Genomic DNA, 25,141 nt, shown 5'->3' with positions numbered 1-25,141 from the left:
AACTTAATAAGAATTGTGTCATTTTTTAGGTACTTTCCTGCAACTTGCATTTTTCAGTAAAATTTGTATTTCTAAGGTTCATCCATGTGATTGCACAGAGCTATAATTCATTCTTTTTCACTCTTACAAAATATTTCATTGTATCACTATAGCACAGTTTATTTATCGAAACCTCTACTGATGGACTGTTGGGTTCCTTCCACTTTTTGCTATTTCTAACATTGCTGCAAGGAACATTTTTGCACACGTGTAAGCGTTTCTTTAAGGTAAGTATCTAACATGAGAATTTCTGGCTTGTAGGGTACGCATGTTTTCAACTTGATAATGCAATATTATATACCTAGCTGGTAGCACTAATTTATATCACCATTAGTAGGATATAATAGTTCTTATTCTTCCATATTCTTGCCAGCTCCTGGCACCATCAGAGTCCCCAATTTTTGCCCATCTAGTTATCTAAAATTGTTATCTCCCTGTGTTTTTAATTTGTGTTTCCTTAATTATTAGTGAGGTTGAGAATCTTCTATGAATAGTGGCCATTTGTGTTTCCTCTTTTGAAAAATGCCTGTTCATGTCATTTGCCTACTTTTTTCCTAATAAGTTCTTTGTCTTTTTCTCACAAATTTATAGAATTTTCTTAGATATTCTGAATGCTAACCCTTTGTTAGTTACGAATGTGCAAATAAATGTCTTTTTCTGTTCTGTGGCTTGTCTTTTTATTCCCTTTATGTTTTTATTTTTTTCCTTTATGGTATCTCTTAATGAAGAGTAGTTCTTTATTTTAATATATTCCTATGTATCAATCTATTGTTTTCTGGTTTGGGTTTTTAGTGTCTTGTTAAAAATATCCTTCCCCGTACTGAAGCCATAAAAATATTCTCCTATATTTATGGGATTTTAAGAATTCTGAAAATTTTAGAGTTGTGCTTTTCATGCTAAAATCCTTAATCAACCTGAGATTGGTTTTTGTGTGTGATGTAAAGTAGGGATCCGAATTCATTTTTTTCCTTATATGGACAATCAGTTACTTCATCACCATTTATTAAATGCTCCATTCTCTCTCCACTGATCTGCAGAGCCAACTCTGTTACCCATCAAGTTTTCATAAATATGGGGTCTGTTCTAGGCACTCTATTTGGTTCCACTGGTCTATTCATCCATCCTCTGCCTTTCTGGATTCCCTTTCTCTGCTGTTTTCTAAGACTAAAAAATAATTGACCTTAAAAAATAAAGCCATTGTTTGCATCACCTTTTGTAAAACTGCCTTAATGCTTAATATGGAAAGAAGCAGTTGAAAACTTTGTATTACTGTATTTTTGTGGCAACTATTTTAGGCATATTTTTGTGTCTAGTGCCAATATAAGTTTTTTTGTTTACCAAGTCCTTATGTCAACTATCCAGTCTCTTAATATTTCAGACTCAGTCTTGAGTTTTTGTCATTGTGATTGAGTTTCCTAAGTGAAACTTATGGAACTGTTGGATTTTGCTCTTTTATATCCCTCTGCAGAAAAACACATAGAAATAATGTTGCTTCCACTAATTAAAAGTCAGTAGAATCTTATTATGATACAGATATTGGAAAATGAGCGTAACACCTGTTCTGTTGTAGACTTACTGGGTCATAGTGTGAGAAGCTCTGTGTATGTGGGAAACTTGGTGGCACTTGATTCATTTGGATCCTTGCAACAGCAAGGTGCATTATGATTGTTTTTGTTTTTACCATATATGTAACATTTTAGGAAATAAACCAGATTTAATTTTGGGGGGAAAGGATTTCCTAAAAAGGGAATCTTCCATTAAAAGATTCATGTGGCTTCTTTGAGAAGTGTTTCTCACTTGAATTTTAATGAAAGGCATACATTTTTATTTCCGTTCTCCAGTAACTTGTATGTATGTACTTGTTTTCATTTTGATAAATCATAGGAAAATTGTGACTAAGGGATCCACACATCTCAAAGGTCTAATGTAATCATAAACTACTCAATCTTGACTCTCTATGATAATAACTGAAAATTCATTGATGTATATAGTACTTTTGCCTTAAGTCATAGCTGTGTGTGTACAGGTGCAAACATACAGATTTCAACAGATTATGGTCTCCATGCACTCTATATATTCAATAATAATCTATGCAACAAGTTTTGTGACTTCATGTACCACTCGACCTTATGAATTGAATTTAATTATTTTTGCTTGCTCAAGAGTAGTTTTTCTTTCAAGGATAGTTTTGTTCCTGATTTTTAAATATAGTATTTGTTTTTCTGTTGAATTGATATCATCACCATTCTGATTTTAGGTATGATGGTCATTTTAAGAAATGCATTATTAAATGTATGATGTCTGACTTAGAAGCCGTAAAAGTAGAAAAATAACCAATCGCTGGGAATCAAGAAATCTGGATTTATATCCTTGCTAGAGGTACTGGTGTTCTGCTCTAAAATCCTTTCTCTCTTAAATTCATCCATTGCAATAAGGAAATATAGCTGAAACACTCTTGAGTTCCTTTTAAAATTGAAGGACAGGGAATTCCCTGGCGGCTCAGTGGTTAGGACTCTGCGCTTTCACTGCCAAGGGCCTGGGTTCAATCCCTGGGCAGACAACTAAGATCCCACAAGCTGTGTGGCATGGCCAAAAAAAAAAAAAAAAGTGAATGGCAGTGCCAGACTCTACTAAAACCATAAACTGTCCAACATATTATGTTTCTTTCTCAATTCCCAACTTTTCTGAAAGAAAGAATGTAGGTGAAGTGAAGACCCTAGTGGTAGGCAAAGGGTCTTCCTTTGGCTTTGAATAAAGGTCAAGGAGTGGGAGTCCAGTCTGGGACCAACATTTCCTGTTTCATGTTCTGATGTCCTTTGTGTAATCAAGAAAATGCAAATCCAAACCAATGTTCTCAAGGTGTGGTCCCTGAACCAGTGGTACTAGTATCCCTTGGGAACTTATTAGAAATTCACATTCTCAGGCCTCACCTCAGACCTGCTGAATCAAAATCTCTTGAGTGCTAGACTTAGCAAATTGCTTTAACAACCTTCTTGGTGATTCTGATGCACACCAAATTTGAGACCCACTGATCTAAACTATATCATTAAGTATTTAACCAAATTTTCCCTTGGAAACAGAAATTAAGCACCTCCATATACATGAAAGTTTATCAAGTATGTCTTGTTATTTTATCATTGGTAAATAATGGAAGAAAAAATGGTCCTCATTTTAATATCTTTTTTATTTTTACATTATTCTTGCAGTACTCTTTCTTTTTTGGCTAATTTTGTTGTTGTTCAGTCTCCTATTTCTTTTAGGTATTATAAAATTTTATATCAGTTTGACTGGTCACTTGATCAATTCAATTTTCTATCTGAAGAGTGCCCTATTGAGTACTTTAGAAATAACAAAGGAGAGAAAACAATCTTTTTCCTTAGGAAGAAGGAAAGCTTGTTAGTTTCAAGTCAAGGAGCACCAATTCCTTGACTTGAAACTTCTCTACAATTACAATAGAACAGCATAGACAGGGAAGAGCTATCTGAATTAGGGTAGACAAGCTTTTTACATGAAATAAGTTAGTTCTTTGCATTAAAAAGTTTTTAAATGGTGGTAAAATAAACATAAAGCATACCATCTTAACCATTTTTACGTGTATAGTTCAGTAGGGTTAAGTACACTCACATTGTTGTACAATCAGTTTCCAGAAATTTTTCATCTTGTAAAACAAACTCTATACCCAATAAGTAACAACTCTCCATCCTCCTCTTCCCCCAGCCCCTGGCAACCGCTGTTCTACTTTCTGTCTATATGAATTTTACTTGTCTGGGTACCTCATATAAGTAGAATCATACAGTATTTGTCTTTTTGTGCTGTCTTATTTCACGTAGTATAATGTCCTCAAGATTCCTCCATGTTATACCATGTGTCTGAATTTTCTTCCTTTTTAAAGCTGAAAATATTCCCTTTTATGTATATACTACATTTTGCTTATCCATTCATCTGTTGATGGACTCTTTGGTTGCTTTCACCTTTTGGCTAATGTGAATGATGCTGCTGTGAACATGGGTGTGCAAATTCATCTTCAAGGCCCTGCTTTCGATTCTTTTGGATATATACCTAGAAGTGGAATTGCTGAATCATATGGTAGTTTTATTTTTAATTTTTTGAGGAACCTCCACACTGTTTTCCACAGCAGCTGCACCACTTTACTTTCTCACCAACAGTGTACAATTGTTCTAATTTCTCCACAGCCTCACCAACACTTGTTATTTTCTGTTTTTTGTTTTTTGTCTTGGTAGTAGTCATCCTGATGGGGGTGAAGTGATACTTCATTGTGCGTTTGATTTGCATTTCCCTAATGAGTGATGTTGACCATCTTTTCATATGCTTGTTGCATGAAATAAGTTTTAATCTAAGCTCATAGAAAATGATGGACTTGGGTTGTTGAAAGGGGAAGTAAGTTTCCCAAGTGAACAGAGAGCCATGAGAAAAACAGAAGATTAAGTTTATATTAGTTGGGAAAAACATGAGACTGTTTTGAAGGACAGGTGATAATGAGATAGGAAGGGTGGGGAGTCAGTGGTGCTGGGTGATGGAGGACACTGCTGATCACATGTGCTGCACTATGGGAAGCTCTTAAAGAGTTTTGAGCCCTGAGATTACGTGATAATAGTAATGTGTTACTAGGTGTGTTATTCCAGCAGTTGTTGATTGAATCTCAGTGGCCAGGGATAGACCCAAGAGACTGTTCTTTACAACCGTCACCCTCATACAAGTTTGAGGTTTTGAATGACAAATCAGTGACCTAAAGAAGAGTGTTAAATTATAGTAAGTAGTCTTTAGCGTGTTTGTGTAATTTTAAAAACTAAATGATCTCCAATTTAGATCTTCCAATCTGCTACATTGGAAACTTTCAATTAATATATGTGCAATAACCATATGCAAGTTTTTAAAAAAGCTCATCCGAACCATTGAAAACTACAACAGCAGAGTAGAGTGGGTGTGGTAGACTGAAAAATCCTCTCCCCCCACCCCAAATTTATGAGGTCCTAACACCTGGAACTTGTAAATATTATCTGATTTGTAAATGTTACCTGATTTGGAGAGTTTTTGTAGTATGATTATGGTAAAGATTTTGAGATGAGGAGATTATCCTGGATTCTGGGTGGACCCTAAGTGCAACCATACGTATCCTTATAAAAGAGGGAGACAGAGGGAGATTTCTCTCTCTCTCTGTCTCTCTCTCTGTCTCTCTCTCTCTCACACACACACACACACACACACACACACACACACACACACACACAGGAGAAGGCATGTGAAGATGGAGTGGAGAGGAATTTGAAGATGTTGGCCTTGAAGATTGGAGTGATGTGGCTACAAGCCAAGGAATGCTGGCAGCCAACAGCGGCTGGAAGAAGCAAGGAATGGATTCTCCCCTAGAGACTCTGAAGAGAGCACTGCTGACACCTTGATTTTAGCCCAGTGATACTGATTTCAGACTTCTGGCTTCTAGAACTATGAGAGATAAATTTCTGTTGCTTTAATTCATGAAGTTTGTGGTAATTTGTTGCAGTGACTACAGGAAACTAATATAGTGGATGAGAATTTTGCAACCAGACTTCCTGGATGAATAGGTTGGCAATGCCACTTGCTGGCTATGTGAACTTGTATATATGATTTACTTCTCTGTTCCTCATCTGTAAAATGGGAATAACAAAAATGGGATCTACTTGATAGCATAGTTGTGAGGACCAAATGAGCTTACCTGGCCTTGGTAAGCTCTGTCATAACTATCATAATCACCACTATAGACATCTCCATCACTGTCATCATCTCCTTTTTCCCAGTCAATCCTCTGTTCTTCAGGATTGGATATTTGTTGATCTTCTAATCACCACAGTTCATATTTTTTACTTTGAAGCCTTCTACCCTTTTGTAACTCTGTATCAGAGCTCATGGTTTGGCCTCTCATTGAAATTTTACCATTTCAGCAAAGTAAGGCCAACTTCACCTTCAGCAATAGATTAGAGAACACTGCAAAAACCTAACTATGGCCAAGGTTACCCAAACCAGCTGTGGAGCTTTACCCCCTCCTCTTTCTTATTCTTCCTGTTCTCCCTTCCTCTTCCACCTCCCTCTCCTCCTGCCTCCCTTCTACTATTTCTTCTTACCCTTTCTCTTTCTTCGTTCTCCTGCTCCAATCTAAAATGGTTCTAAGTCTTTCCCTAGCTAAGCATAAGGTATAGAGTCATTTCTTGATTACAAATTCTTAAGGAAGAAGACACTGTGATGTTAAACCCAAATGTTAGATGAAAGCATGCCTCATTCAGTGGCAGCCCAACAGGCTATGTGGGTTTATAGAAATATAAAATTTAACCAGGCAACACATTTGGTTTCTAAATTATTTAAGAATTCACATTTTGAGTAATTGATCTCTTCCTTGCTTACTTATCTCTATATCTAGGCCTTGTTTTAGCTATAGACTAACTTCTTTGACCTGTTAAGAGGACCATGACTGCCAATAGGGGTAAGCTTGCCAAGACTTACTGCCAGATTCCCACTCCCTCACCCCAAATGTCCATTGCACCTGCTCACAGTTGCATGAAAAGGATTTGGCCTCTTGAGAAAAGAACCCCAAGGTCCAGAGAGCTTGGATTCTGTAATTCCTTTATAGTGTAGCTGGTTTTAATTTACTCCATCACCCCTCTGAGTGGTGTTCATCCATAGAACAAATGTTAATGTTGTGTGCCTACTATATGCTGGTACATTGTTCCCACAAGTGACCAAGACACAATCCATGCCCTCAAGTCTATGTCTTCCACTCTAGAAGGGGATACAGGTAATTGAGGGGACAATTAAAATACAGACTGTTGGTTATTACCACTGGGATAGTTCACAGCGAACATATAGGAGTCTCTTTTTAATGGCCGTGCATTCACTGAAATTGAAAGTAGGCCTTGTAAATAAGTTCATTTGTACCTTTTTTTAGGTTCCACATCTAAGTGATATCATATGATATTTGTCTTTATCTGTCTGACTTACTTCACTTAGTGTGATAATCCCTATGAACATCCATGTTGCTGCAAATGGCATTATTTCATTCTTCTTTATGGATGAGTAATATTCCATTGTATATATGTACCACATCTTCTTTATCCATTCCTCTGTTGATGGACATTTAGGTTGCTTCCATGTCTTGGCTATTGTAAGCAGTGCTGCAGTGAATATTGGGGGTCATGTATCCTTTCGGATTATGTTTTTTTCCAGATACATGCCCAGGATTGGGATTGGAATAGAGTCACAGATGTAGAAAACAAATTTATGGTTACCGGGGGGAAAGGGGGGGTGGGATAAATTGGGAGATTGAGACTGACATATACACACTACTACTATATATAAAATAGGTAACTAACAAGGACCTACTGTGTAGCACAGGGAATTCTACCCAATACTCTGTAATGACCTATATGGGAAAAGAATCTAGAAAAGAGTGGATATATATATAACTGATACATTTTACTGTACAGCAGAAACTAACCACATTGTAAATCAACTATACTCCAGTAAAAATTAAAAAAAAAACAAAAACAAAGTAGGCCTCTGCTCTTTTCGAAAATAGCTTGTCTACTTCGTTCAATGCTGGATGTTTACAGGATGTCTTTGAAAAGGCCATAATGATATGCTTTCTTAGCTACACAGTGAGTTTCCAAGTATTTACTTGGCTAAAAGTAGCTTGGGAACAGATTTTTCTCCTGTCACTTTGACACACATGAGGGAGTACTCAGAAATCCTGAAGAGGCATGGAAATGGCAAATAATGAGGTCTGGATGATATGTTTCATTGTGGTTGAATTTTAAAAGCACTTTTGTTTAATTTATTAACAAAGCATGAGTTTGTTCAGATCAGCATACATTTGTAAGTAGGAGGCAAACTGTCTTCGTGAAACAGAGCATTTTTCTGGAACTTATTTTTAAGAGAAAAGGGCTGAATCCCAAAAAAGCTAGTGTTGTTAGCTCATCCAGTGGTTATCCCTTGCTCAGTGTACAACTTTGCCCTAACTTGGTTTAATTGGAGGAAAAATAAAATTCTGGACATATTAGTGATGCTGTTAGTTGGCAAGGTGGTGAACAGACATGGAAATCAGTGAAGACGATCTAAGGACCTTTCTTTTTGGAGCTGACCCATCTCACGCTTGTTATATGCCTAACACTTATTACCCATCCTATGATTTCATGAAGCCTAAGCAACCTGAAAATTTAATACCATTGTCAACACGGCAAGATTTCAAAGAGTCACTTGTTCGTTTTTCACCAGAAGGAAGAGGGCCCATGCTCTGAATAGAGCAAGCTTTCAGTTTATGGCATTAAATAAATTCTCTTACTGGCTTTAAAATCTTGGGATTAAAAGACCCTGATGTTACATTGAAATGGATTTATGGGATGTTCCAAAGACAGGATGTTAGGGCTAAGAAGTATCAGATGCATATTTGGATAATTTTCAAATAAGTGGAAATGGAAATATCATTCAGGACTTGTTTTGTTTCTGGTTATTATGGTCTGGATTTTCCATCCTGTTATTCATTAGGGATTTCACTCTTTATCCCCACCCTTTGGAACATTTGTTTTGCTGAACATTGTGGGCTACAGCTTCTTCGCAAAGGTGATGCCATCCAAGGCTAATTTATGCATAGCCAGAGGCAAAAATTCCTAAGCAGAGTCTTTGCAGGACTCAGAAAACTCCTCTTCCCCGAATAACCCTACTTTCCTTTAGCATCTGTTATTGCCTAAGTTTTTCGATTGGTGAGTCATTCCTCTGGGTTAGCAAATACCATTAGAAAAAAATGCAGGCAGCTATCAGTCAAACCCGCCCTAATGCAAATCATCTCTTTGGCTCTTCCCAGCCAATAACTGAGCTTGGAGGGAATGGAATTTAAATCTGGGATAAAGGAGAAGGATAATTTGGAGTAGAAACTCCTTTAGAGATCAGGCTTAAGTGAGAATGATAGGAGGCTGTACTTAGGGCAGCATCTGGGAGGGTGGCAAGGGAAGGTAGGAAGACACATTTAGTGAATTTATAGTTTCCTAGTTAACTTCATGTTGGTGACCCACCATGCCACCATGTTGAGATTCTCATTGTGTGATAGTATAACCTCTCACTGGAGCATAGCTCTGCAGAGACAAGGCCTATTCATTCCGTGGTGTTTGTCAAACAACTACTGCCAAGCCAACACATGGTATGTGCTCCATAAGTATATGTGAATCAATGAATAGTCTGGTACACAAAAGCTACTTTTAAAATGTTTTGCTTTACACTACTAAAACTATTTTTTCAGTTATTTCTAAAATGCTTGTATTTTTAAGCCCAACCCTCAAATGACTTTTAGTAAGGTTAACTATATCAGATTTAAGTAGTTTCTTACATAAGATTCATCTTACAATACTAAGTATTAGATATTTTAGCAACTAAACAAGCTTATTACAGGAGTCAATCAGTCAAGTATTTGACCACATATTCTGTACCCAGGAATTACTATTTTTCTTCTGGAAGCGGGAAAAGACAAACTTGTTAATCCATATTTTACTTTTATACTTAAAAGAACCCAAGGCAAACAATTAGGAGTTTTACTATCTGAGGATACAAATATGCATGAGAAATAATAGCCATAATTTTAATCTTTCAGATTTCACTTTATGGTTGCTTTATGATGACCATTTGTCTGATGTATTTAATTTTCTAAATTTCTGTTGCATGAAAAATGGAAACTGTATTGATTTAACATCAGAAAAATGTACAGTAGTTAATATAAAAAAGGCTGCATCAAAAAAGCTGCATCTAATTTTGTTAATAAACTATAAATGGTAAAATGACGTACAGTTTAGATATCAAAGCATTGGGAACCCACATTTTTCTGTACCATTAATAATGTACTTTTAGTTTTGGCAGCAGCATAATTCTATAGTGTGATATTTCTACTTTATTGTTTCTCAGAGTAGGCCTGTGGACTTCCCTGGCTGTCCAGTGGTTAAGACTCCAGGCTTCCACTGCAGGGTGCACGGGTTCAATCCCTGGTTGGGAAACTAAGATCCTGCATGCCATGCAGTGCAGCCAAAAAAAAAAAAAAAAATGTTAACGTAATATGGGAAAATTTCCCCTGGTAAAGTGTGCACTGAGCTAGTGGGATGTGATGTTTGCATCACAAAGGTAAGTCTTACAGAAATTTGCAGTCTAGTCATCATAACTACCCTCAACCCTGAAGTTGAAAGATTTATTAATGTCAGATGACATACATTTGCCATCATTTATTGGAATTGAAACGTAGTTTGCTCTTCTTGACTGTCTCTGGAGTAACAGTGAAGTTTAGTAGCTAACTCGAATGTTATGACCATGGTTTGAATCTTGATCCTCCACTTATTAGCTGTATCATCTTTTCTTAATCATTCTGTGTCTCAGTTTCCTCATCTATAAAATGGGGATAATAACTGGATCAACTCATAGGGTTGCTCTGGGGATTACATAAGTTAATAAAAATAAATGTGTATAACAGTGACAAGAATATAGTAGGTGCTTGATAAATATTAGGATTCCTATGAATAGATTATGAATATTCTTGTCTTTAGAAATATTAGCTCAAGAGAAATAGTAATAAAAGACTATTACAAACAAGGTTAGTTCATGAGCAAAGTATAATGAGCTGTATCTGTTTGACATATCACGTCTTGGAGGAGATTTAGTTTAGTCACACAAGGGGAGGTTAGACTAAGTACAGAAGACTTATAGGTGAGAAAGAACATGGGTCTCTGCATTTGGAAGTGCTGCAGAAGTTGTTGAGCTTGTGAGAGATGAGGTTGGATAAGTGAGGACTGAATCCTGAATGGATGATACAGAACTTGGCAGTTATCTTGAGGGCAATGGGGAGCCCTGAAATATTTTAACTTGTAGAGTGACATGCTGGGATGAGTTGTGAGTAACACCACTGTGCCTGCAGTACAGAGAATGGATTGGAGGATTGGAGGGGTTCGACTGGCGCAGGAAGTGAGTTAAGAGGCTGTTAAGAGGCAAGAGCAGTGATGGCCTAGATGAACCAGGCAGGTGTGCCAATGGGGATAGAGAAATGGACAGATTTGAAATCTATTGGAAAGATAGAATCAGTAGCATCTAGTGATTATTTCAATGTGGTGAGTGAAAAAGAGGTAAGAGCTGAGAAGGATGGCCAGTTTTCAGGCAGTGGCTGACGAAGACATTGCCCACCTACCTGGCCAGATGTCCAGGTTTGTAATGGGCCATGGGGCTTACAGGAGTAACGCGGTCAGATGCAGCTGCTGTCTGAGGTGAGACAGCATCACAGGTAAAACTGAAGTATTTAGTCACAGGCTGGCGGTCAGGAAGATGTGTAGAAGCATAGAGGTGTATGATGTTAACAATGGAAAATGAGGGCAAATCTGGGGCCAATGTCCAGGTTAGCCTGAGACATTGCCCCTATACTCTCAGGGTTCCACATGGCAGTAGACAGCCTTTATATATATAGTCTAATGTGACTCTTTTCTAGTGAACACTGTCCCCCCAGAACAGCCCCTCTAGGCTTTAAATGCCATGGGCAGTTCCAAACCTCTGTTGACTCTCCCCTTATCTGCCCTGGAGCCTTGGTACTAGCAGTTAAGGGTTGCGTCTCTATCCCTGAGGCAAATTGGAGGTCACCTTGAACCTGAGATTTTCTTGGGCTCATATTTCCAGGTTCAGAAGATGCTCTTTTCCCTCTGGGACAATGGACCCTGAGGAGCTAAAGCAGAGTGCTCCTAATTCTTCTTCATCCATGTCCTGTTTGTGACATATTCATTCCTCAATCCTTAAGGTTTCTTTTACACCGTTCTGCTGAAACCTGAAACATGCTGAATTTTATCTAGGCATTTCTGCAGGCTTGGCTCTAGAGATGAGTTAGTTTGAATTCAGGTAACTGGTAAATTAACTTTCTAATTTCAAAATTCAAGTTTTACAAATGATCACAAAACTTTTATGATAAAATACAAGTCTTAACACAGTGTGAGTTGCAGTACTGGTGAGTGGGAATTAAAAAATTAATCTTGTTCAGAAATTAGCATCTAATCTTCATGAGCCACCTAAGAATGGTAGAATTGTTCATTTGTGTGAATGAAGTGGGAATATTTTTTCAGTTTGTTTAATATTAGAAATTCAAGAAGAGGAAGATTCAAAGCATTTCAAAGCATTGGTGGCCTTCTTAAGGTGATCATTATAGCAAGCCTCACTAAAAGTAAATAGACCTCTCTTGCTTCTTCATAGACAAACTACGATGGTGAGAATGAAATTAGCACTGAAAATATTAAAATATTGATAGCAATCATTCCATGTCCAGGCTTTGCCAATTAATAATTAATTTTACCTTGAAGGTAACTGTAAGAGACTTTTTTTTTTTATGCTTTCACTTGGCAAGAATGTTGACTTTTTGCCCCCTCAATGTTATCAAGTCTCCAGCAAATAACTCACGTTTTAATGTGGTTAGTAGCTGGAATTTCTTTTATGTGGTTTCATATTGATGAAATGAGAAAAAAAAAGTTTGTTGTGAATGGTTTAGAGAAGGCGTGAGTCACTTGTCTCTCTCATTTATATGTGGCATCAATGGATTCTTACCGTGTCATTTCCTGTTATGTACTTCTCACAGTGTACCTGTTGTTTTAAAAAATTTTTTTCAAGGACCATACCCCCAAGGAGAGGGAATGATCTTTATCCTCTGCACACTGATGATTACAAAAGGGTTATAGATTGTTACAAAATGGATGTTTTCTCACCAAAAAAGGAAGCATCTGTCAGTTTTTATGGCTTTTTATTTGGACAAGATAAGTTTGTCCTGAACTCCTTGTATTATCATGAGTGAGTGAACAATCTTGTTGCAATGGTGCTATTTTGTAGTCAGAAGAGGTTATGCTATCTCAGTCTTGATCTTGCTCTAATGGTTGGTAGCAAAACTATGTCCTAATTTATTTTATATATCCAATAGTTATCTGTTCAGAAGTCCCTTGGAATGGATTTTAGGTTATATTTTTTATTTTGATAAATAAAAAGTGGCTAAAATATTCACTCATTCTCTCAACTCTTTGCTGACTGCCTGGTATGTGCTGTTCTAGAAAAAAGTGGATTTAAAGCCAGTTTGTGTCATACTAAAATGGTTAAAGAAAAGTGCTCTATTTCTTATTTTCTAAAATGGGACAAGATATTTAAAGTCTTTGGACCTTATACCAAAATGTTTCCCCTTTAAAAATATCTGTCCCTTCTAATTAAAAGAATAGGCTTAATTATTTTGAGTATGTACACTGAGTTTTTTGTTTTTATTTATTTACTTTATTGAAGTATGGTTGATTTACAATGTTGTGTTAATTTCTACTGCACAGCAAAGTGACTCAGTTATAAATATATAGGCATTCTTTTTTTATATTCTTTTCCATTATGGCTTATCCCAAGACATTGAGTACAGTTCCCTGTTGGTGTGAATGTAAGCCACTGTGGAAAACAGTATGGAGGTTCCTCAGAAAACTAAAAATAGAATTAACATATGACCCAGCAATCCCACTCATGGGCACATATCCAGACAAAACGATAATTCAAAAAGATACATTGCACCCCTATGTTCATAGCAGCACTATTCACAATAGCCAAGACATGGAAACGACCTAAATGTACATTGACAGATGAATGGATAAAGAATACTACTCAGCCATAGAAAAGAATGAAATAATGCCATTCATAGCAACATGGATGCAACTAGAGATTATCATACTAAGTGAAGTAAGTCAGAAAGAGAAAAACAAATACCATATGATATCACTTACATGTGGAATCTAAAATATGACACAGATGAACCTACCTACGAAGCAGAAACAGACTCACAGACATAGAGAACAGATTTGTGGTTGCCAAGGGGGGTGGGTTTGGGGAGGGATGAACTGGGAGTTTGTGGTTAGTAGATGCAAACTATTACATATACAATTGATGGACAAGGTCCTACTGTATAGCACAGGGAACTATATTTAATGTCCTGGGATAAACCATAATGGAAAAGAATATAAAAAAGAATGTACATTAAGAAAAAGAATATATAAATGTATATAAATAAAAAAGAATGTATATTAAAAATATAAAAAAGAATGTATATAAAAAACTTAGACCTAGTAAACAAATTCAGTAAGGTTGCAGGATACAAAATCAATACACAAAAATCTTACATTTCTATACAAGATGCAAGCTATTACATATAGATTGGATGGACAACAAGATCCTACTGTGTCGCATATTTAGTTTTTGAGTTATCCCTCCCTCCAGGAAATGTTTTGTTTGAAAATATTTTCTTATGTGCAACTTCAGGGAATGTGTAATTTTCCTAAGTGACCCTGTTCAAATGTTTGAAAACAACACCTAGCACGGTGCCTGGCACACATATTTGTTGATGCTGAGTGTAGTATAATTCCAGTCTCAAAATCCAGTAATTCAGTTCCTTCTCTGTGTAGTCACCTGTCTTCTCAGCAGTGCTTTCTTGCCTTTATTTCAGTCTCAGTGCCTCAACTCCAACTTGACCCAGACCATGCAATCTGCTTGTTAACTACCTAGCCCATAATGAGCAGTTTTCAGAATATTAATTGCAATATTATGCATAAGACTTGTAATCATTGATGATTTTGAATTTAAAAAGTCAGGAATGGAAGATAGTATTATTTGGGTGACCCCTCAGGTGGATGAAAGAGAAGCTACCGACCAGGTTTCATAAGCCACCGTGTTTATTGTTAATAGTATTTGTGTGGCTTATAATGTTTCTACCAGTTTCTGTACCACTGATCCACAGGCATAAGTTACGGTGAGAAACTTGCCAATGAATTAGACACTTATGGTTTTCTGTAGTTACACATGAGATTTATATGGTCAAGCCAGTAGTTTAATTTCTACAATTTTAAGGTCAATAGGCATTGTCACTTGTTAAATGTAAGTGAGCCAGTATTTATAATAGCCTACAGATGGATTTTATTTTGCTCTTTATAGTTACTCTTTCCCTGCATGAATATCTGTGAAAACAAAGATGTACCAACACAGTATAATATTTACAATTTTTCCAGATTAGGTAGAAAGCACCTTTATAGGTTATTTGTGTCAGTTACAGTAGAGTTCCCAATGTAAGCTGACAAGAAATGCTATAATATTTTATATTCAGCCTTTCAAAACCCTGTTAATTATGCATAAGATAATACTCTCCAATAACATCAGGAGTAGACAAATGAAATCATTAGTTTTATATTCCAGAGCCCCATGTACATCTATTATAACTATGCATTTGGATGCCTCCACCCACATTTCTCAAAATCACTTTTTGATACCTTATAATGTGATATCATAAATGAATATGAAGAATATTATATAGTGTGAAATTGTATCAAAAAGATCTTAGCTTTTGAAAATTATAAACCTAACTCATTATTTGGAAAGGATAATCTGCTGAGAGTTTATGACAATAGAAAGAGAAGTGTTGATCAACCATTTGCCATTGTCTTTATTTCAGTAAATAGGGCCTCTGACAAATATGTCATCGACTCCAACATGCTTAACATGCTACCATGACAGTGTCAGTGTAGACAGAAGTGCATCTTGGTGGTGGTTCCTTCTAGGAATATGAAGTCTAGCTAGAGAAAGGTGCTCTGGCTTCCTGTGAAGCCTGGTTATGACAGGATATCCAACGGTGTATCTGCATATTTCTTTAAGTTTGACACATTCTAGAGAATTATTTTGAGAGGTAAGAGAAGAAATGCACATTGTACATTTAAAATGACTTTGTGAAATGATATGATTTGCCAAATGCACATTATTGTAATTTAGCCAAGATAGGTGGCCAATTGAATGTTCACGGAACTGTAATTGTCTATGTGCTGTTTGCAAGGCCCTTTCTGATATAGCTAGAAAAATGCTCCTTTTTCTTTCAGTATCCATTTGGTTAGGAATGCATCCATTACTTATAAATGATGACTCTCTTTTGCTTTTCTTTCTTTTCTTAGGGGGAGGCTACTGTAAATACAGGTGAAAGTAGTTTCTACCGTGGCTTTTTTCTTTTTTTTGTGGTTGTACAATAGAAATTATTTTTAAATATACTATATGTTATCTTAAATTTCATTCTAAACTATATATTTGTTTAAAAAGAAAAGGGAAATAAAATCTGAGAAAGACAATCATATCCAAATAGAGGATAGTTTTAGCCATGTGTTTTACACCCAGAATTTCAAAACATGGATGGAAATATTGTCTAAGTTTTTATTATTAAAACCTGGTTAAACTTTTACAAATGTCACTTTGCTGACACCAACCAGAAGCAATTAAAGTGCAAAAATAGAATTGTATCTGTTACAGGAGTGATACATTTTAACTGGAAAAAGCCATGAAATAAACATTGGTAGACACAGTGGTACTTCTGTTTTATAATTCTAGAGTATAAACACGTGAACAAACTTACAGGAAGGGATTTTATTTTGCCTGTGAATTCTACTGTTAGTAGTATTGTAAATGTTAAATATATCTTCTCATTGGAATATTTTTTACTGGAAAAAATAAAATGAAAAAGCAATCTTTGAAAATTCTGAGTTGTATCTTCCATGTTAGACCTGGACATAGATGTCTATCTCTAGTACCCACATATATTTAGTTCCTAACCTAGTCCTGTTTCTACTAGCTGTTTGACCTCAGGCAAGTTATTTAAATCCCTTTATGCCTCAGTTTCTTCATCTGCAAAATGAAGCAAAAATATTATAACAGTATTTCCTTCTTTAAGTTGTTATAAAGATTAAATTATTTAATACATGTATCTTGATAGGGATTGGCATAACATGCAGTGTTGGTTATTCTTAGTTATGCTATATTAATAAAGTCCTTAAAAATAATTTTTAAATTTATACAGATTGTATATTTTCATTTAAAAAATTTAGAAAGATATAAAGAACATAATAAAAATCACTTATCACTCCCCACAGAGATAATCACTGTTATAATCATTTAGTTATAAATCATTCCATTCTTAGCAATTTCACTTTCTTTTGGTTAGTATTTGCCTACTATGCCTTTTTTTGCTTTTTGTTTTGTTTTGTTTTAATATTGTTTATTAGCACAGTAACAAATGCAGACTTAAGTAGTCCACAACATAGAACCAATCCACTGAGCAACTCCTATTCCATGCCTTACAGTTAACAGCTTAAGGTATTTTACTACAGATTTTCACAAGTTCTTATTCAAACCTCTGTCTTTTCACAGTAAAGTAGATTGGTATATAAAATAAAATACATAACTACTCATTTCCTATATGGTGTCTTATAGCCATGTGTCCATTTTATATATATGAGATGACAGTCTCTAAAAGCAGTTAAATATCAATGTTCCCTTCCAAGAAGGGAAACAAATTCCAACTTTTTAAAACAAAAAACTGTGTAGTCAATAGAAAGGGAAGATGGCAGAGTAGAAGGACGTGCACTCACTCCCTGTTGTGAGAGCACTGGGATCACAAGTAACTGCTGAACAATCATCGACAGGAAGACACTGGAACTCACCAAAAAAGATACCCCACATCCAGAGACAAAGGAGAGGCTGCAATAAGATGGTAGGAGGGGTGCAATCACAATAAAATTAAATCCCATAACTGCTGGGTGGGTGACTCACAAACTGGAGAACAGTTATAGCCCAGAAGTCTACCCACTGGAGTGAAGGTTCTGAGTCCCACATCAGGCTTCCCAACCTGGCGGTCCAGCAACAGGAGGAGGAATTCCCAGAGAATCAGACTTTGAAGCCTAGTGGGATTTGATTGCAGGACTTTGACAGGACTGGGGTAAACAGAGACTCCACTCTTGGAGGGCATGCACAAAGTAGTGTGTGCATGAGGACCCAGGGGGAAGGAGCAGTGACCCCACAGGAGACTGAACCAGACCTACCTGCTAGTGTTGGAGGGTCTCCTTCAGAGGCAGGGGATGGCTGTGGCTCACCGTGAGGACAAGGACACTGATAGCAGAAATTCTGGAAAGTACTCCTTGGCATGAGCCCTCCCGGAGTCCACCATTAGCCGCACCAAGGAGCCTGTAGCCTCCAGTGCTGGGTCGCCTCAGGCCAAACAACCAACAGGGAGGGAACGTAGTCCCATCCATCAGCAGACAAGCAGATTGAAGTTTTACTGAGCTCTGCCCACCAGAGCAACACCCAGCTCTACCCAGCACCAGTCCCTCCCCATCAGGAAGCTTGCACAAGCCTCTTAGATAGCCTCATCCACCAGAGGGCAGACAGCAGAAGCAAGAAGAACTACAATCCTGCAGTCTGTGGAATGAAAACCAAATTCACAGAAAGATAGACAAAATGAAAAGGCAGAGGGCTATGTGCCAGATGAAGGAACAAGATAAAACCCCCAAAAAACAATTAAATGAAGTGGAGATAGGCAACCTTCCAGAAAAAGAATTCAGAATAATGATAGTGAAGATGATGCAGGATCTCAGAAAAACAATGGAGGCAAAGATGGAGAAGATGCAAGAAATGTTTAACAAAGACCTAAAAGAATTAAAGAACAAACAAATGAACAATACAATAAGTGAAACAAAAAATATACTAGAAGGAAACAGTAGCAAAATAACTGAGGCAGAAGAACGGGTAACTGACCTAGAAGACAGAATGGTGGAATTCACTGCCACGGAACAGAATAAAGAAAAAAGAATGAAAAAAACTGAAGACAGCCTAAGAGATCTCTGAGACCAACATTCGCATTATAGGGGTCCCAGAAGGAGAAGAGAGAGAGAGAAAGGATGTGAGAAAATATTTGAAGAGATTATAGTCAAAAACTTCCCTAACATGGGAAAGGAAATAGCCATCCAAGTCCAGGAAGCACAGAGTCCTAGACAGGATAAATCCAAGGAGAAACACGCTGAGACACTTAGTAATCAAACGAACAAAAATTAAAGACAAAGAAAAATTATTAAAAGCAGCAAGGGAAGAATGACAAATAACATATAAGGGAACTCCCATAAGGTTAACAGCTGATTTCTCAGCAGAAACTCTACAAGCCAAAAGGGAGTGGCACAATATATTTAAAGTGATGCAAGGGAAGAACCTACAACCAAGATTGCTCTACCCGGCAAGGATCTCATTCAGATTCGATGGAGAAATCAAAAGAATTACAGACAAGCAAAAGCCAAGAGAAGTCACCACCACCAAACCAGCTCTACAACAAATGCTCAGGGTACTTCTCTAAGTGGGAAACACAAGAGAAGAAAAGGGCCTACAAAAACAAACAAAAGACATAAGAAAATGGTAATAGGAACATACATATTGATAATTACCTTAAATGTGAATGGATTAAATGCTCCAACCAAAGGACACAGGCTCACTGAATGGATACAAAAATAAGACCCATCTATATGCTGTCTACAAGAGACCCACTTCAGACCTAGGGACACAGACTGAAAGTGAGGGAATGGAAAAAGATATTCTGTGCAAATGGAAATCAAAAGAAAGCTGCAGTAGCAATACTCATATCAGATAAAATAGACTTTAAAATAAAGACTATTACAAGAGACAAGGACACTACGTAATGATCAAGGGATCAATCCAAGAAGAAGATATAACAATTATATATGCACCCAACATAGGAGTGCCTCAATACCTAAGGCAAATGCTAACAGCTGTAAAAGCAGAAATCGACAGTAACACAGTAATAGTGGGGGACTTTAACACCTCACTTACACCAATGGACAGATCATCCAGACAGAAATTTAATAAGGAAACACAAGCTTTAAATGACACAATAGACCAGATAGATTTGATTGATATTTATAGGACATTCCATCTGAAAATAGCAGATTATACTTTCTTCTCAAGTGCACATGGAACATTCTCCGGGGTAGATCACCTCTTGGGTCACAAATCAAGCCTCGGTAAATTTAAGAAAATAGAAATCATGTCAAGCATCTTTTCTGACCATGATGCTATGAGATTAGAAATAAATTACAGGGAAAACAACGTAAAAAACACAAACACATGGAGGCTAAACAATACAATAGTAAGTAACCAAGAGATCACTGAGGAAATCAAAAAATACCTAGAGACAAATGACAATGAAAACACGATGATCCAAAACCTATGGGATGCAGAAAAAGCAGTTCTAAGAGGGAAGTTTATAGCAATACGAGCCTACCTCAAGAAACAAGAAAAATCTCAAATAAACCATCTAACCTTACACCTAAAGGAACTAGAGAAAGAAGAATAAACAAAACCCAAAATTAGTAGAAGGAAATGAATCATAAAAATAAATAATAAATGAAATAAAAGCAAAGAAAACAATAGCAAAGATCAATAAAACTAAAAGCTGGTTCTTTGAGAAGATAAACAAAATTGATAAACCTTTAGCCAGTCTCATCAAGAAAAAGAGGGAGAGGACGCAAATTAATAAAATTAGAAATGAAAAAGAAGTTAAAATGGACACTGCAGAAATACAAAGCATCATAAAAGACTACTACAAGCAACTTTATGCCAATAAAATGGACAACCTGGAAGTAATGGATGAATTCTTAGAAAGGTATAAGCTTCCAAGACTGAACCAGGAAGAAGTAGAAAATATGAGCAGACCAATCACAAGTAATGAAATTGAAAGTGTGATTAAAAATCTTCCAACAGACAAAAGTCCAGGACCAGATGGCTTCACAGGTGAACTCTATCAAACATTTGGAGAAGAGCTAATACCCATCCTTCTCAAACACTTCCAAAAAATTTCAGAGGAAGATATGTATGATAAATACATACCTAGATCAATTTCTTAGGTTAAGTTTTGGCTAAATTCATTTTTAAGTTCAAGGTTCTAAGTCGCTGGGGGAGTCCTCTGTTCCTTGAACAGCCTTCTGTCCCAATGAGATGATCCCCTACTATAACAACATGTGTTAATTCCATCATATTTATCACATTGTATTTTAATTATCAGTTTATCTGTCTCCCATCAGATTGGGGATTCCTTTAGGGAGAGACTCTCTTTTTCACTTTGTCTTGAAATAGGTACGAAATTATTTGACAAACGAGTAATGAACAACACTTCAGATGGCATGCATTTATCCATAATTATTGAGTATTAACCTACAAATATTCTATAATCTGATTTTAAATCCTCAAATTTATAGCAAGGCTTTGATTTAGCTTATGCTAATTTTAAAAATGTGTAGCTTTAAGGCATTTTATTATAAAAAGCTGATATTCATATATATAAATGAGTGAGAACTTAAAATTCATCATACATTTAATTCATTTTTTAGTTTGACCCTCTAGTAAATCTTTAGCTTCATTGATTTTGGCTGCTATATAAGGATATCCTCCCTTGTCTGGGTGATTTAAAAGCATAATTGGTCGATGAGCATCTCTTATCTTTCCTTTATTGGCATTAGGGCTTACATCTAGTATTAATGCTGCTTCCTGTTTTGTCATTTGGGGTTCAAACCCACCTCTGAAGGTGTAATAGCCACCACTGAAGGCAGATTTTGGTAGACTTTGAAAAACTTGTTTTACTTGAGGCTCCATATGCTTCATGGCTTGCAAAGCATAATGGCCTGCAAATCCTGCTGCAGCAATGGTCAGTCCAACTGCTATGACTGTACTGGCCATGGTTCCCGCTCGACTCCTCTGCCTCCCCTGGGAGTGCCCAAGTTCTTAGTTTTTATATCTTGGACAGTCTGCTTTTATTTGAACTCTTAGATGATTGTTTAGCTAGGTATGGAATTGTAGGTTATGTTATTTTCCCTTATTATTTTGGGGAAAATATATTTGTGCATCTTATTATTTGTGCATCTATTGTTGCCTTTGATAGGATTCCTATTGGTTTGATTATTGTTCCTTTGAAGGTAGTTTATCTTTTCTCTCTTGCAGCGTTCACACTTTTTTCTCTTTTTTCTTGGTGTTCTGTAGTTTCACTACAGTGTTGTATCTTTGTTCAGTCTGGGGAGTTAAGGAGCTCTTTCAATCTGAGGGTTTATATCTTAACTTCTGAAAACTTTAAAAATATTATATCTTTCTTTGTTCACTGTAGTGTCTTTCACAGATAACTATCATATGCTGGATCTTCTGTCTAAATTTCTCTTTCATATTTTCCATTATTTAAACTTCCTGTGGTACATTCTAGGTGACTTCTTTAGACTTATCTTCCAATTTAATAAATTTCTCTTCCTCTTTGTGTTGTGTGCTCTTTAACATATTATTGTTTTGTTTGCCAGTGATAGAATTTTTTTCAGATTTTTCCATTTTTAATAATACACGCATACTTTGTTTTATTGTGCTTCACTTTGTTGTACTTCACAGATCCTGTGTTCTTTGCAAATTGAAAGTTTGTGGCGATGCCCTGCTGAGCAAGTGTACTGGCACCACTTTTCCAACAGTGTTTGCTCACTTCATGTCTCTGTCACATTTTGGTAATTCTTACAATATTTCAAACTTTTTCATTAATATTATATTTGTTATGGTAATCTGTGGCAGTGATCTTTGATATTACTACTGCAGCTCGCTGAAGGCTCGGATGATGGTTAGCATTTTTTTTAGCAATAAAGTATTTTAAAATTAAGGTATGTACATTGTTTTTTTAGATACAATGCTATTGCACACTTAATAGACTACAGTGGAGTTCAAATATAACTGTTACATGCACTTGGAAATCAGAAAATTCATGTGATTTTCTTTATTGCGATACTTGCTTTATGGTGGTGATCTAGAACTGAACCTGCAGTATCTCTCAGGTATGCCTGTACCTTGATCCTGCCATGTGGAATCTATTATCTTTTTCATCTGCTTAATGGCTATAAACATTTATTTTAAAATTCTTTTTGAATTGCTTTAGTATTCAGAGTCATTTGATTATGAGCTTTTGTTGCATTTGCAAACTTTTATAGCATTGGATTGCTTTGTATTCTTTGCAGTCTTTCTGAGTTCATCAGTACTAATTATATATTTATAGGTATGTGCTGGATTGTGGAAGCACCCTTATGGGACAGTTTTGTGTTTTACTGTGGATGTATGGGTTTCCCAGGTTTGGACCACTTTTTATACTAATTTTTTAGTTTGGACTTTGCTAATAGCTCAAAGAATTTTACACTCTGCTGACATGCCTTGCAGGGCAGGGAATTCAAAATTGTCATGACTGACTCTGCTTCCTGCTGTACCTTGAGGCAAACCTTATCTTTATCCTGTTGGGAGTTTTTTCTACTTCTAGTTCACCCCCGGTCTTGCTTCTTGGAGGAAGTTCAGGACTCAAAATCTTGACTTTTTGTGTCATTGCCACAATCTACATCCATTTCTTCCTGAGGGACACATGGCTTATTTTTCTGGCCCCTAGAAATGTATTTTTCTTATCTTAAACTCCAGCTGTGTACTTTGAAAAAGTTCTTCAAATTTTATGTAGAATTTCTAGATGTCTTTGAAGTGGGAGGAGAGACTTCACACCTCAGATCAATTTGCTATCTTTGCTGGAAAGGCCTCCAATTTTTATTTTTTTAAACTTGGGCATATTATATATGTGTGTGTATATATACATATGTGTGTATATATATATATATATATATATATATATATATATATATATATATGTTTTGTTAAGTGCTTTTGTACCTCTAAGAGTTTATCATGAAACTTATGCCATTATTAATCTTCTAAACCATGATTCTTTAGTAGTTATTTTCCACAGAATGGATGTATTACTTATCTAGGCAATCCCTGTAGTTGCATCTTAAGTTTCTGATTTTTTTGCAATTATAAATGATTTTTCTGTGAATATCTTTATGTATCTTTGTGAGCATCTCTGCCAGGGCTACCTTCTTAGAGGTGAAAGAATTGTATAACAGGATAGAATCTTAATAATTTGAAAGACTGATAAAATATTAGTAATGAGAAGTACACTGGATGTATAACAAAAATTCTGAACATTAAGGAATAAAGGAACAGAGTAAAATTGTGAGAGGAAGATAGAAATACAATGGATTAGAACTTTATACCATTGTAAACATCAAATCTCTTAGTTCATACAACAGACATTTAAGACATTATGTTGAGTATTGTAACTAATAGGGAGGGATAAGAAATGAATAAGACATGGTTTCTGTTCTTCAGAAGAATATAGGTGAATTCTTAATGAAGATAAATAGAACTATATGGAACTCTAATAAAAAGGCAGCCATAAGTAAGTAATATACTTCAGGTAACAGGAGGCTGCTGTGAGATCTCAGAAGGATCTACCTAATCCAGCTTGAGGAGGGGCCATATCTACCTAATAATTTACAACTCTTAAAATGTTACGAAAAAGGTTTAAGCAACAATGAACACATGGTTATAGGAGGAATAGTTGACCCAGTTAATAATTTTATGTGTATAATTACCTCAATAAGCATTTTCTTGTATGAGTGAGTTGCCTCTCAACATGGCTCCCTCCTAGTCCAAATGGTTTGTTACCATGTCACCAGCCAGAACAACAGTGTCAAGCCTATTCTTTAGCTTCTTTACAGCAGCCACACCCTAATAGTCATCGCAACTTCCTCCTTCCCGATAGAAACTTCATTGATCTGGTTTTCCACCATTTTTATACATGGCTATGTGCTTCAGAAGAAGCTAGGCCCATCTCCTGCTCTAGGGTTCCAGTTAATCTAAGTCAGTCATAGAGTGTTCCCTTGCCAATGACTGGTTTAGGCATGGGCATGTAATACAATTTTGGCAGGAGGAAAATTTTGCTTGGGGCTTTCTTGAAAAGGTTTATTCACCCATATAATGAGGAAAAGATGGTCCTTTCACTGGCTATGGTTGGTTCTGGATATTGTACTTGGAACTGTTGCAGTCATCTTGCCATCCATCTTAGGATGAAGTCAATACATAGGAAGACGAAGCCAAGAAGGAGAGAGGAAACCTGGAGGTTGCTCTGCTACTTAATGTTGTGATAATAAATGCCCACATGGTTTGAGTTATGTTTTTCTATTACCTGAAGCCAAAATCTTCCTAATGGATGCAGGAGGCAAGGTGTCCCTTGGGACTCTTGTCACCTCAGGACAATCCCTGTAATCTACTTAAGTGTCTCATGCAGGGATACAGGCGATGTTCTGGGTGACATGGGCTGCTTTCCTATTTGTTGCCTTTGGAC

At 36.3% G+C, this 25,141-nt stretch overlaps 1 long non-coding RNA gene and 2 pseudogenes across 1 annotated transcript in view; 1 reads left to right on the top strand and 2 right to left on the bottom strand.

Annotated features, from left to right (window-relative positions):
* The window catches only part of LOC101335868 (large ribosomal subunit protein eL20 pseudogene), a 66,198-nt pseudogene extending 53,502 nt beyond the window's left edge, over positions 1-12,696 (bottom strand).
* LOC141277247 (uncharacterized) overlaps positions 1-25,141 on the top strand; it is a 280,618-nt gene that overhangs the window by 204,997 nt on the left and 50,480 nt on the right. The gene's annotated exons all lie outside the window — the stretch shown is intronic.
* Positions 21,280-21,652, bottom strand: LOC101335586 (mitochondrial import inner membrane translocase subunit TIM14 pseudogene; annotated as a pseudogene).

Source organism: Tursiops truncatus, chromosome 19, assembly GCF_011762595.2.
Source record: "Tursiops truncatus isolate mTurTru1 chromosome 19, mTurTru1.mat.Y, whole genome shotgun sequence".
Classification (NCBI taxonomy): domain Eukaryota; kingdom Metazoa; phylum Chordata; class Mammalia; order Artiodactyla; family Delphinidae; genus Tursiops; species Tursiops truncatus.
This window is presented reverse-complemented; position numbering and strand designations above follow the sequence as displayed.